This window comes from Pinus tabuliformis, chromosome 8 (genome assembly GCF_031772625.1).
Source record: "Pinus tabuliformis cultivar Carrire ecotype Pingquan chromosome 8, CPIR1, whole genome shotgun sequence".
In the NCBI taxonomy this organism is placed as follows: Eukaryota; Viridiplantae; Streptophyta; class Pinopsida; order Pinales; family Pinaceae; genus Pinus; species Pinus tabuliformis.
In genome coordinates, this window is record NC_142294.1 from 409,443,815 (window position 1) to 409,462,894 (window position 19,080).

Here is a 19,080-nt window from a genome sequence, read left to right on the forward strand (position 1 = left end):
ACTTAGCATCCTTCATCCTGAAATTTGAAAAATTTCGCTAGAGCGTCGTGACATTACAATGAGATTGGCGAGAATCAAGGCCCTACTATCCAAGGGGAAAAGTCCAGCCTCCCCGGGCACTCCCTCAACACCCATAGATGTGTCCACATCTACTTACTCAACGCCATGGTTCCCAAAGCTTCTATCAATAACACTCCAACATAATGTCTACAACATTCAAAGTTTTGGAAACAAGGCTACAATTTTATAACATTGTATCTTCAATTTTTATCCATGTTTACCACATGATATGCAAAGACATGTCACAAACTCATTTTTTATGTTATCAATGTATTATTCTGGACTAAATGCCTCCTCTACCATCGTTGGTCTAGTTTCCTTAGTGGCGGCAGACCACGACATGAAGAACACTAATATGAGTTGGTGTACTCTCTTTTTTGTTGATCCATAGAAATCGGTAGCTTATAAAAAAATTATTAGGTGGATGGAAGGGATTTAATCTCCATGAAATATTCTAGAGTATTCTTTGTAGCATTTACAAATCAAAGGTTGAGATTTATCTCCAATGCAATTATGTAGATAGACGTGTCTATGTGTCTATTTTGGAATAGGGCTTCCAAAATTTTATTTTGATTGTCAATAATTATTATTTGGACGGTAGGGATTTAACCTCCATGAAATACTCTAGAATATTCTTAGTAGTATTTGCAAATTAAAGGTTGAGATTTATCTCCAAACTAGTTAGGACATTTTTTTATTTTTTTAATTAAAAAAATGTCATATGAAATGAGTTATGGTTTTTTGGGCATGTGATATTGATAAGCCATGTTATTGGCCCACGGTATTGTAACGAATCCTATTTATAGATTAAGAATCTCCATGATTAAGAATTTTGTCACATGTTTTTCTCAATGTAAATATATTTAATTTATATATTAATTTTTTTTAGAATAATAAAGTTATAATTAAATTAAGTTTTTTATATATTTTTTTAATTTTACCAACATTACATGTATCATAAGGTAAGTGTTTTGATACTTATAATGGATTCAAGGTATGAATTTAATGGTTTTTTTTAAATTTTCCTTCAATGCATGAATTTTGATTTTTTTACTCATATTTTATATATCATGTACTATGTGTTTTTGTTGTGAATATCAGAACATGTTTTCTTTAATATAAGTTTTGCTTAGTAAATTTTGATATTCTAACTTGAACATAAAATAACCTTTAACAAGTAATATCATAAATGTATATGTTTTATATTACTTTAAAAAAGATCAAACATATTGAACGAGAAAATCCAATATTTTATACCAATGACCCATGGATGTAAACATGTAAGTCTCAGACAAACATTACTGGCTGCTCCACATTACAGAAAGTAGAAATCTAATACAATTTTACTGCAGATCGCTTGAGGGTTTGATAATGAAGGAGATCGGACACAAATATGATGACAGGGCCATCATATTTGTTTTTATGAAAATAGAACCCATGATTAATGAATCTTCGAGATGTGATTTCTTCAGACATCACAGAGATACGACTTGGCCATCAGACATCGAGTTTCATCAGATCTTTTAAGATGATAGGACTCACAGAGGATGGATTGGAAAAGAATTGGTCAACTATGATTTTAGCAGCGTGCTCAGTTGGATGAAACTGGTCCCACCACACATTGTTGCCCCTATCTGGGCACAAATTTGACAGGGCAGTGCAGAGACCAATACCGTTGTAGGGTCCTTGTCCGCAGCATGCATTTTTGGCATCCCCAAGCCCTGAAAAGAAAGGTAAGGTATTTGTAATGAGCACTAGCTGTTAAATTTAGAACAAAAATCGACAATTCAGGAAGAAACATTACCAAATGCTTGAGGATTGGTGTACAAGTTCATGTAAATCGGAAACATTCCACTTATTGTATATATCGGAGTAGGAAATCGTCTGTTGAGTCAATCGATTGCGTGTGTTAGTCCATCATTAAAAAGCTTCGTGGCTTTCTATAGCACCGGCACGCATTCACCATTTGTCGACCTTAATGCCCTCTCCATAGGAATACACCCCAAAGGACCCGACGACAGAACCAGAACCCTGCGTGCTCCCAGATCGTAAAATTGCTGCAAATTCATGAGTCAATTTACAAGGCATGTGATAGAAATGAATTACCGAAACCTGAATGTCGATCTCATAGAATACAGAAAAATAATTACCGCCAGAATCTTCTCAAACTCGGAGATGATAAAATCAGTATACGCAGGTAGAGAGAACTGCAGTGATCTCGATGTTACAGGGAGAAGGTAGTAGTTATTGAAATTTCAAATTTTGAAATTTCTCGCTGGCTGAGTTTGAAATATCCTAGGAAGGAGTGCTACGATGGATGTCGGGTCGGGCTGTACTATATCTGCATTAATTACATTGAATACTGGAGCTTGCCGGAGGTAGAGTGATGGAGTTGCCGGAATGTCCATGGATATGTATGGCTTTCATGGCTCATGGTAGCCATAAGGTACTGGCAACCAATAAATCTTATGCATTAATGGCCCAATAGCATGGAATTTATTGGTTGCCGTTTTGCTACCACTACGACTTCATGTTGCGACCTAATCCAATTATTTTTACTATTTTTACTACACGAAGAAAATTCAATGGGACACATTTCAAAGCTTCAAATCTGAATAAAGTGGTTCATAAATAAGGAAATCAATATGTACGACTCTACTGTTCAAATCTGAATAAAGTGGTTCATAAATAAGGAAATCAATATGTACGACTCTACTGTTATGTATTACTTTTCAGTAGCGTAATAATAGTGTACTAAATATTATATATATGTCGTTATATATTTAATTCATTCTTGTGAATTGCCAAATTATATAATTGCCAAGTTTAATATACACTGTTAATAATATACGGTATTACCGGATACAAATTATTTACACATAAATAGATGATCACTTGTTTTAAAATTCTAATGAGAACGTAACTTAAAAAAGCTAAGAACACTTCACATGAAAAAAAAAATATTTTATATTATTTTATTTTCCAAATGTATAGGATGACTTCTTATATGTGGTCAATTATATATATATGTGTATTTTTATGTGAAATATTATTTTATTTATTTTATTCTGTTACAGCCTCTGTCATAAAGTTGTACTGCATTTGGTTATTTTTCTAATGCATTTACCATTCCTTGAATATTAATAAAAGTAATGTGAATTCAGAATTGCACACTTGCATAACTCAATTTTCTATTCTATTGATTGTCTATACTGTGATCCTTGGCAGTCAGAGTTGTGACGCGATAATTTTCCTTACAACTCTCCTTTTGCCCAGACTAGAATCCAAATCTTGATTATAGCAATGCTAATATTTCACATCTTGCAATGTTATCGCTTGTGAGGGATTTATCTCCATTCTTGATTTTATTAGTACCTTTCACAATTTATATGGTTAAAGTCATTTCGGCCGAGAGCTGCCTACATCGTGCGAAGTTTGAATATGTTTTGGGGAAGAGTTTCAAGGGTAAGCCCTTGATTGCATGTGATTTTTCATGGAATCGTAGTGTAGATAATTTTAAACAAGCTGATATATTTATTTCTAAAAGAGGAATGTACTCAGTGAGAGTATAGTACTACAACAATTCTGCGTAACTAGGAAAGGATATTTATGTTAATTGGGAGTAATGTTTTATCATGGTAGATTGTCAATGATTGGACAAATAGTTGACAAGGGGTTTGTGAAATGATTAATAGTTGAAATTATTGTTGTAGATCCACTGGGTCGATATCTGTTGAATAATATATTGAACTCGTCATTTTGAAAGGCTAAAAGAAAAATCACCAACATTCAAAATATCTAAGCTTAGTCTCCAAAATTATTTGGCACGAGTTCTCGTTAAAAAGATTTGATTTCCTACCAAAAAGTTGCGTGGCTTGTAACAAAGATTTACAGGACAGTATGCCAGACTTCGGTAGTTGCTAGACTAGTTCTCGAGACTTTTCGAAGTGCACACCCCAAACAATGCTTATTGGGCATCCAATACGATATTAAGTGGATTTCAGAATAGGAGGTCCTCTTCGTGAGGTAAAATTTATATATAGATATGAGTCAATAAGAATTATTGTAGCCGATTCATCCATGAAATGGGGACGAGCTAATTAATTTTCTTTGAAAAAACTGCAAGTTGGCATGCAAAGAGATCAAGATAGGCGGCCGAAACACAAAGCTGGTATGTAATACTCATATGCTATTACATTCATATGGTCACTAATCTCCTCATTCCTTTAATTATGTTTTAGCTTTTGCGGTTGTTGTTAACATTGGGTAACTTTGCATGTGTGTGCAGAGAAAGTTGGAATCATTCTTTATTATTTTGTGTGGAACAAAGCTCTGGTACATCTTACTCATTCATGGTGGATTCTTCGGAGGGAATTATTGAGGGAATTATTATTGTTACGAGGACACCTACATCACCACAACTACAACTACAACCGAGCCTCAGAAAGGAAGCACAGCTGTGACTTCACTGTGTAATTATTTTGTGCAAACTGCACGTTTAACGAGTTGGATCCAGTTTGTGTATGAGTTGCACTTTTGTGAGTTGGATCCAGTTTGTGTATGAGTTGCACTTTTGTAATATGTAAATCATTGTTTCTTCTTATTATGGAAATATATGTTTCTCTTCAACTAAAATCTTTCTTATTTTCAAAGTTTATCATGAACAGACCATGGGTTAAATTTTCATTCAAATCATTCCATAGATACATGTACTCATATGAGATTATGCTGGAAATTAAAATCAAGATCACGCTGGAAATTAAAATCAAGATCAGTCCAACTTTTTATATAACATAGAGCAGCTGGTTGTCGTATTTGCAATTTTGCAGTGGTCTGTTTCACAGGTGATGCTGCTTTCATCGATAGACATGTGCAAAAAACTTCTTGAGGAAATCGTCCATGGATGTTACACCACCTATTACACATTCAAAAACCCCCAATTAGTTTTCGAAATGTCAGCAATTTTCTAGATTTTTAAGCTCCACTTACAGCCTAAAGCTACTTATCAATTTTTCTCCATTTTGTTTCCATTTTATCCTCATTATCCGTGATTGGATTATTACGTTTTTTATAGAAGAATAAGTGCAAAATTTTCAGTGAGGAATCATGAGCTAGAGAAGGTTTACATTGAAGAATTGTTTTGTAGCATAAGCCATAAGCCATTTAAAACTTTAACATCCGTATAAAACATAGTTTTTCTGTCGTTGAAGAATTTATAAAAGATTAAACCATTACTATATATTTTTAGATGTGAATTTGTTTGATAGTAATTTCAAAATTTTGTAATCGTAAATTAGCGTAAGATTTTTCATTCCACTATTTTAGACCACTAATGCCATTTGACTTCATTATAGGCTAAAATAAGCACATGATGCAATAGTTAGTTAATTTAATGTCATTCCACTCATGCCATTTGGCTTAATTATAGGCTAAAATAAGCACATGATGCAATAGTTAGTTAACTAGTTTGTTGTACTGCATACTAAGTATAAATACTTATATGTTTTTTCACTAAGAAGTGGCTGCCTTCCTTCATACTAGGAAATGAGTTTTAATTAGTTTTTTTTACTTGGTACTAAGTATAAACACTTAAAAATGGTTGTATTCCTGGACACTAAGGGAAAACACTAGAATTTAGTAGGAAGTTATTATAGTTAAGTAGTTTTTGTATAAAAATTAAAAGAACTAAGTTTAAGGGATTTTATTGTTTTGGTGTTTAATCATTTTTTCTTGAAATTCAAAGAGTAGTTACTTCCAATCTTGTTGGTTAGTGTGTGTATGCTTGTGATTACCAATTCTACTCTATAGCAAGGGCGACTCTAAAGAAGTGGTATTTTAAGTTATTTTTCTGTGTAAATATATAAATATGTTTTCTTTCTATCCATATATATTTCAATAAATCCAAATTGTTATTTTCTAACTTCGGAAATATTTCATTTTTTTATATTTGTAAATTATTAAGTTTTTTTGTAAAATAGCTATACTCTATTTTATCCACTATATTGTATTTTATAAAACATATTCATACTATAATTTATTAGATGTACCTTATTTTCTTCCCAGTGGTTATACCTTGTTTCTTTCAATAGCCCTTGCAATTATTTCATAAAAAGTAGTTGTAGTAAATTTATATAGCAACATTGTAGCCCTAGTAATAGATTTATTTTCTACAAATAGTATATTTGTTGAATTGAATTTTTGCAGACATAAAAAACTAGTTTTATCATTGTAAGAATTTTTAATTGTTAAATTGATTTTAAACTATTGTACATATTAGTATTAACTGTTGACTAGTTTAATTGAGCCAATTATAGTATGTAATTACCTCTATATCACTTGTTAATAATTGGTAAATTCACTTAGAGACCAGTAAACATGAAATGAATAGCCAAATTGAAAGCTCATGACACAAAATTGACATATAAAGTAGATTCTATATAAGAGATTGTAGGAGCTTGTCACGTGCAATAGATTTGGATTATTGATCCGACCATTAATTCAATGGATGGTGTTTGGCATGAAGAGATTGAAATATGTTCTTCATGAAGTAGATGGTGGGATTGAAAAAAAAACATAGCACCGTTGATGTTGATGTTATGGTTGAGAACATGTTGAATTTATACTTAGGAAAGAAAAATGATATTCTACCAAAAACATTAATGTGTTTTTTCCTCATAAACAACTTTGTTTGGCACATAAAAATTTGGTTTTACTAGCATTTTTTTAAAAGTTTGAAAATTGACCCTAAAAAAAAATCACCATTCCAGTATCATCACTTTTTCATTTTGAAGCTATATTTTGCACGAAAATTTCGTAGTAAATTTCGTAGTCATTGCCATTTTTAAAAAATGTTCAAAATTGACCCCTAAAAAATAAAATCATCCTTCCAGTATACACACTTTTCATTTTTAACATTGTTTTTGATGTTTTTTTGGGGTTTTTTGGCTAGAGTTCTCGTTTTGAGTTTATAGTTCCCGTTTCAAAGTTTACATAGTTTTTATCATACCTATCACTTCCTATCATCGAGGAGATATGATTGTTGATATATTTGAGCCATCCTTAGATATTCCTATTGTTGTCCCCCAATCATATTCAGGTAGCAGAAATTATAAACATGATGAGCCAATGTTGGTTGACCATTTTGAATTTGATTTTTATCACAAGCAACCAAATAGTCAATATATTGTCCTCCAACCATCTTTCTCCTCATGCCACTTGCAGCATGTCCCTATGGAAATCAATGAGAGTTGTATGTTAGAGATAGCTATTAGGTAATAATTCTTGAAATTGATCACTCATTGCTCCATATTATGGTTGCAAGAAAGAATAGGCAAGTGTAGGAAAAAATTGGATTCTCATTTGTCATCTTATGTCCCTTCTCATGGTATTAAAATTGATCCATGACTTATTTATTTTCCCACCTCCCACCCTTATAATCTGGCATGTGAGTATTATGATGATTGTGACACTTCTTTGTTTTATTTCATGATTAGCCATATGGAAAATAGGTGTGATATTGATCTAATGAAGTGATCATTGAATTTCTTATATGACTATACTTAGGTCATGTATCATATGATAGCATAGGTTAGTATAGTTGCATTGCATATTGTGTGAGCATCGTAACTATTGCATTCTTCATATTGTCATGTGCATTATAGATTAGATAGATTTTATTTTATGTACTGATTATATTATGTCGTATTAAACAAGGGTGATAAACAACACCCAATGCACCTACTTCCAAACAAATGGATTTGAATGTGTAGGTAATAGGTATACAAGCCTAGATATTGTTGGAGTCCTCATGAACTCCCCACTCTAGCATGTGGATCATGTGCTCTACAGTGAGCTCATATCCCTGAGATGGAGCCAGATGTTACCCACCAAAATGAGTAACCCCATACAAGAAAAATGTTCTCCTACATTTGAAATCCCTAGACAACAACCCCTCATATTCACTTCTCAATCATGATATGCCATGTTCTTTTTCCATTTTCATTGGCCACATGCCTCTTACCATCCAACATTTCCTCTTGGATGAAGGTAGGTTTCTATTCAAAAGGTACTTTGATCATTTTGAAATCAGGTATTTATACTTGTTTATTTTGGAATTTATTATGGATAAAGGGGTGATCTAGAAGATTGACTAATCTTGACTATAAATCTATTCTCTTACCTTTCCAGGGGGGTTTATATTTAACCCTATTCCATTGGGACCTCTCTTAAGGCATTATGGTTATAACAGGGGCACTACTTAGAAAACCTAGATTGAAATAATGTGTTCATTCTCCCTTACACCATATTTGACATTTTCCATCTTGCTTATATACCATTTTAATTCTTCAGGTATAACCAGTAATTAGTTCATTGATATTTGGCACCCTCTTATCCACATCCTTGAGTAGGGCTAGGAAATATCGCCCTCGAGATTGATCTAGATAAAACAATTCAAAATATGGCTAGGACATAAATTAGTACCTGGGAAAAATCCTAGCATGATTTCTACCCTTCTCATTGGCCATCACTTATTTCTTGATCATTTGATGTTCCCCTTCATCAAAAGGAACCCCTGCATGTCTCAACCTTGATGTGAAATAAATTCTCTCGTCTAAAGGGATAAAATTAAATGCTATATCATGAAGAGAAATATCTAACCCTTGATCTATTCACCCAAATTAAAAATCATTATTAAAAAGAAGTAAAAGGATCACTAGGGGGTGTTGAAAATAGCAACAAGAAATGCTAAAAATAGCATTGCTATAGATAGCATTTCAGGATATATTCCAATTTTAATTTGTTCTTGAATTAAAATTCGAATTTAGTCTCACCAATTGTTGAAAAATAATTAATTAATTCATCTTGAGTTAATTAGTTGGTGAAATTCAAACATGAAGTCTTTGTGAAGACATGCAACAATTATCCCTTTGATTGAGGAAGTTATCCCTTAATTAAGGAGATAAGGATGAGTTGTATTCGAGTTGTAATTAGTTAGCTCAATTAACTAAGTTAAGTCCAGTTAAATTAGTTCCAAACAATTGGAGGAACTAATTGTGAGTTAAGTCAGTTAATGCATGCATGCATGCAACTAGTGTTCTCCAGATAATTGAATATTCTCTCATAAATAACTCATGCATGTCAGTTCAGACAAAGACCCAATTGAGATTAAAGACAGGGACATTGTACTATCACTTGGAGGAATTTTCCTATAAAGGAAACTCATCCATGCAGAAGGAACAAGGTTCCTTGAGGATTGTGCAGTTTCTATAGAGGTCAGAGCAGTGTGTGAGGTGAGAATCACATAGGTTACAGTTGGATCACCCAAGAGAAACAGCGCAAGGAAATAGGAGGCTTGGAGGGTAGAGGAGAAGGTTTGTGAGAATCCTTGACTATCTGTGAGCATCCAGGAGGATTGTACTAAGAGATGGATAGTTGTGAGAGCTAAGGCTTTGTATAATTCTGATGTATTTCCACCTTGTATGATAATACAAATAGAGGGGTTTTGAGCTGAGGCTTTCCCCATAGTATTCTTTTGTGTTTCATGTGTGATTGATTCTTCTTCTCTGTTATATGTGTTCTGTTTGATATTTCTCAAATCAATTAAGCTTCCACAAGTTTGGTAGTAGAAGTAGATTAAGTCTTTTTCTTTAGTACATTACATAATCAGTTTAATCTACAGTAAGAATTTCTACATGGTATCAGAGCAAAGGTGATCAGAGCTGTGAACAGCATATTGAGAAGGGAAAAGTTTGAAGTTTGAAGTTCTTGATTGCAGGTACTAAATCGATTTCTTATCGCATCTCAAAGTTCACGAATGGCATTCAATGCCTTGAGACTCGAGTATTCCCTGGATGGCAGCTCGAATTACATAGCATGGAAGGATCACATGGAAGAGATATTAGAAGATAATGGTTTGAAGGATTTCATTGATCAAGAAGTCCCCAAGCCAGCAGCAACTAATGCCCAAGAATTGGCAGAATGGAAGAAGTGTGTGGCGAGAGCGAGGAGGATTATTTTGGAGGGAGTTCGATAACATACTATCTCGAGTCTCCATGGGAAGGAGACTCTGTTTTCAATGTGGAATACATTGAAGGACCTATATCAAAACAGCAGCGACTAGAGGAAACTGGCGCTGAAGGACAAGCTTCGGAAAATCAAGTGTGAAAAGGGCGACACGATTTCTACATATCTGAAAAATCTCACCACCTGCACAGATGAGCTTGGAAGTGTAGGAATAATGACAGTCGGTGATGATATGGTGAGTCTTGCTCTCCTCAGTCTTCCTAAGAGCTAGCATAGCTACTAGGACTCAGTGAATGGAAGAGAGAAACTGTCAGATTGGGAATGATTGTGGTCAGATTTCATGCAGGAGGAGATCAGGAGGAGCACACGAGATGGTTATTCATCCAAGGAGGATGAAGAAAAACTAGCCTTAGCGAGTAACGAAAGGAAAGGGAAGGAGAAGGATTCTCATCCCAAATCGAGTTCTTCTCATGGAAGGAAGAAGGGTGACAAATCTAAAGTGAGATGCTTTAATTGTCATGAGATGGGTCATTATGCGACTAATTTCCCATCGAAGAAGTCCAAGAAGGGATCCTTGGAAGGATCTGAAGGTGAGGCATTGGCCTCTCAGTTCGAGATGGACTTCACTCTCATCGCATGCATGGTGTCTTCGATGATGGGTTGTGGTTGGTTTCTTGATAGTGGAGCCTCATTCCACATGACCGGCGATAAAATTTTATTCAGTACCTTGGAGGAGAAAGACCTCAAGATACTCATAGAGATGGGTGATGATGAAAGGTATAATGTTTCAGGAGTGGGCACAGTTGCTTTTCAAAGGGAGCATGGAGCTTCTATCACCTTGACAGATGTGAAGTATGTGCCTGGATTTAAGAAGAACTTGGTATCGATCGTGATGTGGGAGGACAAAGGCTACGATGTTTTCCTCTGTAAGGGAAAGGTTTTCCTTAGACACCTCACCACTGGACAGGTGAAATAGATCGGTTCACAAGTACAGAACCTGTATGCTCTTGAGGTTCAACATGCATGTAAAGCCTTCAGGAGCAAGGCCAATATTAGAGACTTGGTGGTTGAGAGTGATATGAAAATGGGGCACTTAGGCTTCTTGTCTAACTTACAAGAACCTCTCCCACTTCTAAAGCTTTAAATATTCCCAAGTCTGATTGATTAACCAATGAGAGATTGATAATAGGCTTGAAAATATAGGTGTATGCTAATGTTTATTTTAAAATTTTTTATGTGTTGTAAATCGATTTCTTAAAATGATATATAAAACATATGATAGTGAAACAATGCAGCAAATAACAAACACATGGACAACAATCTTAATTTGGAGTTCGCCCAAAACTCTTGGGCTACGTCTCCTAGAGCTCTAGTCAACTTAACTAGGCTCTTTGGGATTATGGTATAAGTCCTTTTACAGTATCTACACTTAACTCCATTGTTTTACATAGAAACAATGGGCTCAGACACCATCTTATCCCTGGCCCTGAAGCTCTCAGGCTTTCTGTTTTTGTGCTCTATTTTTGACTCTTAGCTCTGGCTCTTGGCTCTGGCTCGTGGCTCTTGCTCGTGGCTCTGGCTCGTGGCTCTTGCTCGTGGATCTGGCTTATCTGAGCTCTCTCTTGGCCTATGCGTGCCTCTGTGATTCACTTGACCTCCAATAAATCCTCGGCAACCTTCTAGCGACCTTTTTGCATCTTTGTTGTGCTCTCAAGCTTTTTCACTCTTTTAGCTCTCTATGCTGCCTACTTATGCTCGGTTTCAGCAACAACCCCCTTCTGTCTCTGACATTCATGGATTTTAAGCCAATCGGCGCTTGTCTGTTCATTTTCCCTTTCAGGCTCTCTGGCTTCTAGCCTCTATCCGCTCAAATCCCCTCTGAGCATTAAACAATCATTGTTAAATGTCTCTAGGTATGGTGGCCACCTGTTTTGTAACAGAAGGGATCCTCGGCGCATTAGAATTCCCAAAACAGTCGTTCTCTGTTTACACAGAGAAATACACAGCAACACTATAAAAATCCGCCAAAATGCCTTTTTCCAGACTTGAAATATTATTAATTCCTCCCTAAATTCCATCGGGTCCGCCTTTTAATCGCTATTGCAAATTGCTAGTCGTGGTTTCCTTTGTATTTGGATTTATAATGAAAAACCCCAAATACATAAGAAAACCCGTAAAATTGCTCCATATCAGAGTTCAAAAATTATGAAATCGGCCCTATAAACTTATCGGGTCTGGCCCTTATCTGCATTGGGGATCGCCGATCGCTATCACAAATCATATTGGTCCTGTTATCGGGGACCGCCGATCGTCGATCGTCGATTTAATCCTGGCCATCGATCTGATCTTGTGATCTGAAAGTCCAGATTGCATCACATCACTTCGGGGCATTTTCCTTTATATTTCGGTTTTCATGCGGAAATGTGCCAATACATAGAAACCCGACATATATCGGATCTCAAAATTTATATTGTCGCACGTATAAAATCCATCGAGTCTAGCATTATCCCGCTTTTAACATCGCTACTAGGCGACATTATGATGCGATATATCACAATCGCAAGTCGTGTTGGCCCGGGGGTCCGTCCTTTCCCTCGTGGCATCGCCGACGCTAATCCACCGATATCAGTGATCGCAATATCACTCAGCCTGGGGTCTGACCATTGAACACAAGCCTATCTCTGACCCGATATATCAGATATCAGTGATTGGGGGGGTCTCTTCCACCTCCATTTAAGTCCTCCACTCACCCTTCCAATGTGATTTGCCTCTATAAAGTGCTTTTGCTATTTTTTTGAAGATTTTGCCTCTTTTTCCAAAGGATAAAGGGAAAATTCTTTTTGTGATAACTTCTGCATCTGAAGTCCGTTTTTTCCCATTCAAGTTGCAGTAGATTCAGAGTGAAAAGATCTCTGCAATGGGGCTATTTCCAGGAACTTCCTTGGACTTTCATTTTCCTCTGTGAGGAACACTTAGACTTAGGAGTCTATCCAAAATCCATTTTGGATCACGCCTTCCCACTAAAAGAACTTTTGGTCTCCAAAAGATTGATATACTGATCTGAATAGTAAATGAGAGTAACGGCACCATCTTCTTTCAGCCTCCATACACTTGCCTTGCATAGTTGTTACAGGGAAAAGTGTCTACACAGAACCGCTTATCCCACTAAGGTGTGGTAGCTACCTTAGAAACAAACAAAGTAAAGCTAATTTCGTTTTTCCTTTATGAAATATAGATGAGAGAAGAACAAAGAAGACCAACCTCTGTCTTGCACTAATCTCCTAGTTCGATTCCTCTCTCTCTTGATAGTCTTTCGCTACTTGCTCCCTTGTACGCCCAGCTTCACAGAGTACCTGTAAGATCACAGTAGCATAGCACTATACAAGAACATGGATCTATAATCATAAACAATCTAGGATCAGATGTAAATTGACCATACAAATGCATAAAACATAAATGACACAAGAGTATGGAGGAAAACTTGAATAGCTTTTATTGATAAACAAGAAAGAGCCAAGGGAGTTACAACCAGTTGTTCTGACCCAGCATCATCCTCTCAGCAATTAAGCCCTTATTCACCTCATACAAAGCTTAGATCACCCGACACTATGATGTTGTCTCAAGAAACGAACAGCAATTCCTTACAATATGCAAAATTCCAGCCTCTGGATCTCTGGGATGAGGGATCCAAATATAGATATCTGTAAGGGAGATGAGTCAGCTTGTGATTTGATTAGTGTCTTCCCTCTGATAGTTCTTGCTTCCACTTGGAGATTGATGATCTCTTACTCATCCTTGGTCGAATCCAGAGAGGCAAGTGTCACAGGAGAAGTTTCTGAAAGGTTCCATGCCTCTTCACCTCGCGGAATGACACTGCCATTTGTCACTTTCGCCCATCGCACCCCATAGAAGGGATTTTTGAAATGCAACACACCCACACAGTGTACTTAGGTGAGATGCAACGCAATTTGCCTATGGAGCAGCTGAAATGATCCTGTTTTGACCAGTTTTGAGCAGTTTTTCATGGAGAACTTCTAGGAGAAGCTGTAATCAACTGACCTTGTTCCTTTAGGGGTTAGAACAACACTTTTAGGGACTTAGGAGCCCTTGGTTTATGGACATTTCATGCTTGGGTTTGTAGTGTCCAAAAATGTCTACAACAGTTTCCCCCTAAAGCATGAGGTCGTTAATCTTTTGATGTTTGGTGAAATGCTTTATTATGAGGATCCAAAGTTATTTCAAGCTGGGAGGAGACCTGTAATAAGATACAATACAATACATTATCTTCATAATATTTTCATGATCTAGCTGAGGCGGGCATTCCCATGCTCAGCTTTATAAATTCATTTTCATGTACATAGGACAAAAAATCGTCTGAGTGTAGACTGATGATTCTGGTAGTCATCATCCCTTTGATTGGATGATTATCTGTGCAACAATAATGTACATTTGATGTCTTTATTTCCCTGAATATATATCGCAGCCCGGATGGATGAAACTAGATCTGGGGTCTTCAATCTCGTTCGATCTTCACTAGAAGTACAAGTCTATCCATGTGAGAGATGTTCTGGAGTTGAACATGGAAAGACATCACCTGATTACTAGGCAATGATGTAAGTTGTTAACAGGCACGAGAGGAATCACCAATAATGATAATGACCCTCAAGGTACTGCAGTACAATTCACGTGGTGTGAATAAAGGACTTGGCGTCAAACACCATGAAAAATCTTTCGGTCGAAGGTCATTGATGTAAACTTGTCACCGGAAGTGAGAAACTTGCCATTGAGGCATGCAAGCTTCAAAGTGTTGAACGGGGTGTTCCTAGATCGACTTCTTGGATAATGAGATGATGTCGACAAGAAGCGATCCGTCACAGGAGGGCCTTAATGAATCCCACATCAATGACATGGAACAGAGCAAATGATTTTAATGGAGGTTAAAACGATCTGATGACATAAGGTTCAGGGTGGCGATCATGAAAGAATGGAGTGTAAATGTATTGTAGTGGGTGAGACACAGGTGAATTCTCTGAATGACTTCTCTTGAACATATCGGCGACACTGACGTGATGGATTGGTAGCATTAACCCCAAATGTGGATGGTGTGATGGGACCATGGTGATGTGACCGGTGAATGAAGCAACCCAACCCGACAGATGCGGAGTGAAAGTGTCATGTTCAAGAGCGACTTGCTACCAATAAAGTTTCTTCAAGTTTTCTTCCCAATTTTTCCCCAGTCATTGCTGACCAGTACCTCTTTATTTTTGTCAAGCTTGAGGAGGATAACATATGCTTGTTCTATAATTTTCCCTTCGGGCAAACCCATCGCTATGTTTTAACGAGCCTAGCGATAGTGAATCCTCGTTCTTGTCTGCTATGGACAAGTTTGTCGCTATTAAGTTTTAACGAGTTTAACGACAAAGATAACTCGGTCCTTTTCAATTTTAGAGAGTCTGAAAAGGAACATAAAGGAAACTCCAAAATTCCTTTTTCGTCATCTAATCCCTTAAGTCCGAAAAAGTATAAAATAATACAGAAGGGATGAATTTTCGATACTTTTAACGAGCCGAACAAAACAAGCGCTCGATCTTTTTGTGTAATAATCCCTCAGGTCGAAAAAGATTAAAATCTAGAGGAGGGATAGAACTTCTGGTCCCTTTAACGAGCTGGAGATGCTAATGGCTCGGCAATCGTTTCATATTTTACGAGTCAGTCGAAAAGAGCTTAAAGGAGACTTGTCTTTTGAGGAACGAGTGATAAAATTGGGTAGCAGCTTATTCCAGGTAAGGTTTGGAATTTTCCAATCACGGCAATGTTACAAGGATGGATAGTGAGATCACTCTTCACAGTTGTTCCTCAAAAGGGGTAAACAATCAAATGGAGGTGAATGATCGGCCAATATAGAGTGGAGGTGATGATGAGAACACGACCAGGGCTTTAAAGGCTGAAATACTACATTCACGATGGTTATTTACCGGGAATCGGTTCATTTTTTTTTATTGAGCTTAAACACTGGGGGAAACATTTGCTCATGACTTATGTTTATATTTTAACGAGCTTGAACTATGTGCTAAAACTGCTCGATTAATCCAATCGTATGATAAGAATGTCCCATTTTAAAACGGCAATTTTTAGAGTTTTGCCCCACATCCTTTCTTTATGCAAGTTAGGAAACGACCAATCCTACGAGTTTAAAGGGTTAGAGGACCTACAAATTTAAAAAAATAAATAGTCACTCTTTGCTTGCATGCCAAAAGGTTTGCATGCCCCCAGGTATAAAATAAAGTTTCAAGGTCACCTTTCATTCTACCGACAAAACATTTGTTTTATCAGGAAAGGTCTACCCCTTTTAGGTTACCAAATATTGTTCTATTCACACCGCAAACAAAACACTTCTTCGGCGATGTCTACCAAAATAGACAAAGGTGAGACAATCCACTCACATAACTTTGACGAGGGAATCTTATTCCAGTCTAACCCCCTCTTCCAATCACGAATGGGAGTACAGTCCAGTCATATATCTTTCGCGGAAACCTACCTTATACCCGAAGTTTTCCTGCCGAAGCAGACCAGGGTGCATGCCCCCTGGGTTTCAGTCATGCCCCCTGAATCACTCGCGCTCATCAGGTGGACGGACTGGGGATTGATGAGACATTCCTTGTGTGAAAAGACCATTTAGGGATGGTATATGACTATTTTCTATGCGTGATCTGGGAAATGAAAGTTGGTCTACGAGCTTGACCACTCTTCCTGCGTGCAGAAAACACATTACTCTAAAGAGTGATGAGACAATTGCTCCCATGCAATAAATATAGTCTCGTCCAAGGAGTAGATTATAATCCAGGGGTCCTTGAACTACCATTATGTTCATGTGAACGGTTTTCCCTCTCAATGTTATGGGCACATTAGGAAGGATCCCTAACGGTTGACTAGTTCCTTTGTCAAAGCCTGTTAGATTTCTCATCTCAGGCACAAGCGATGGCGAACCAAGCGCTTTCCAAGCAGTCGAGGAAAGGATACTCACAGAAGCCCCTTCATCTATGATGGTACCAGCCATAACCATTCTATATATTTGAGCAATAACTCGGAATGGTACACTAGCCGGTAAACGAGGTCTGCCTAGTTGATTCCAGTCGAAGAAGACAACTAGGTTGCTTGGAGGTGGGACCGAATAGACGGCCGGGTACGACTCTGACGAACTTCCTTCCTGCAGTAAAGGAATGGGTAAATTTCCCCCATGTTCATCGGAGTCTGTGCTTACGAAAAGAATTTGGACAGTGTCATCCTTATTCTCTTCTGTGACTGTATCATCTAAAGATGGAACCTCTGAAGGCAAGACCGTGTCAACTGCCGCCTCGACCTTTTGACTTTCGTCTGGTATGGGTTTAGATGGTTTGTCTTCAATGATAGATGCTTCAGCCGACCACCTGGACGAGTCAGCCAGATTTTCAACTAGTGACAGACTCGGCAAGAGTTTTTTATATCCAGGAGGAAGTCGTAATGGTGAAACCGGACGATCGTTCAAAACTCTTTTAGCCTCATCTAAGAAGGGACAACAGTGGACGGCATGATCGCCTTCGCACAGTTTACAAGGAAATCTATATTTTCCTTTTTGTCCTGGGGCTTCACTTTCACTAGTCGATGGTGTGTTTTCAACATGATCATTAGAGGTTGACGACACCGGGTTGTGTAAACGAGGAGACCAGTCCCTTAAGATCCGAGGGATGCAAGGACAATCTCTATGATAGTGGTCTCCTTTGCAAATGACACATGGCGATTTAGGCCTGGTCGGTGCAGTGTGTGGATTTTCGCTAGACGACGCTTGGTTGCCCCCTTTCGCTTTTGGCTCCTTCTTCTTCTTCTCTTTCTTCTTCTTTTCCTTCTTCTTCTCAGGTACTTGATTTTTGGCTTTACCAACCCCATCAAGCGAAGAAGAAGGAGGAGAGGAAGAATTGGAGGAAGTAGAAGGTTGGTGGGTAACTCTGGATTCATTTAGTTGCTAACTCGATTGTTCAGGAATTGCGGTGTTCTGAACGACAGAGGTTGAGAAGATCCATACGGGCAAGCCGATTGTCAATCCTGGAAGCGACAATGTGGCCATATGGGGTGCACCAACATATCCCCAAGAGGAGAAGGGACTAGGATTTCCTCCAAGGGGAATTCCTTGGTTGGTGGGTTCCATTTTCTCAACCTAAGATCAACGTAGGAAAGGGTGATGATTATTCCGTTTAAAATAAATTTTAGACGCTTTGACACAACTTGTTTTTTCAATTTTTAAGAGTCGAGAAAAAACAAAAGATGACTCTAGTCGCCTTCGATTTTTAATGAGCCTGAAGTGACAAGTGCTCAGATGGACCTTTTCCGTTAAGGAGTCTGAAAAGGAATGAAAGGGACTGCTCTGGAAATCTAGGTAGAGGGATTACCAAACCAATCGCAAAACTGCAGAATACTTTTTACGGTACGGCAGTCAATCTTCCCGAATGTTGTGTTCAGTGCATTGCGATCGATAGGGCGGCAGACACGGCTTCCTATGGATAAAGGATTAAGCCTATTGTGGTCTCCCAAAATATACTCGACGGTACGTGGGAGCACAAGTCCGTACTGGCACTTATCGTCTCAAAGTGGAGGAATCACCCAACCATTAGTGAGAACAACAGTTATCAAGCTTTACGACGCCGGAATACGTCTCTAGCCTAGACTTCTAGATGTTGTGCATTAGGTTCCAAAGCGTTGTTAGATTCATTAAATTTATTTTATAGTTGATCTTGCTTAAGAAATTTTCCTTTCAGGTTCACCGCGAGATGTAGATGTATAATTCCTAAAATACAATCTAAGATGATAAACAGTCTTTTATCTTCTTTGTGCAATGAAAATCCTAGCTACTAAGGAAAGAGAGACAGTATTCTTTCACAAAGAGCAAAGAGCACACACTAAATGCATTGTCTTAAATCAAACCAATCAAACAGTCTAAATGCAAATGCACATGCATGTATTTTT

At 37.4% G+C, this 19,080-nt stretch overlaps 1 pseudogene; it reads right to left on the reverse strand.

Moving 5' to 3' along the window:
• Nucleotides 1–1,557: 1,557 nt before the first annotated feature.
• Nucleotides 1,558–19,080, reverse strand: part of LOC149235788 (GDSL esterase/lipase At5g33370-like) — a 46,064-nt pseudogene continuing 28,541 nt past the window's right edge.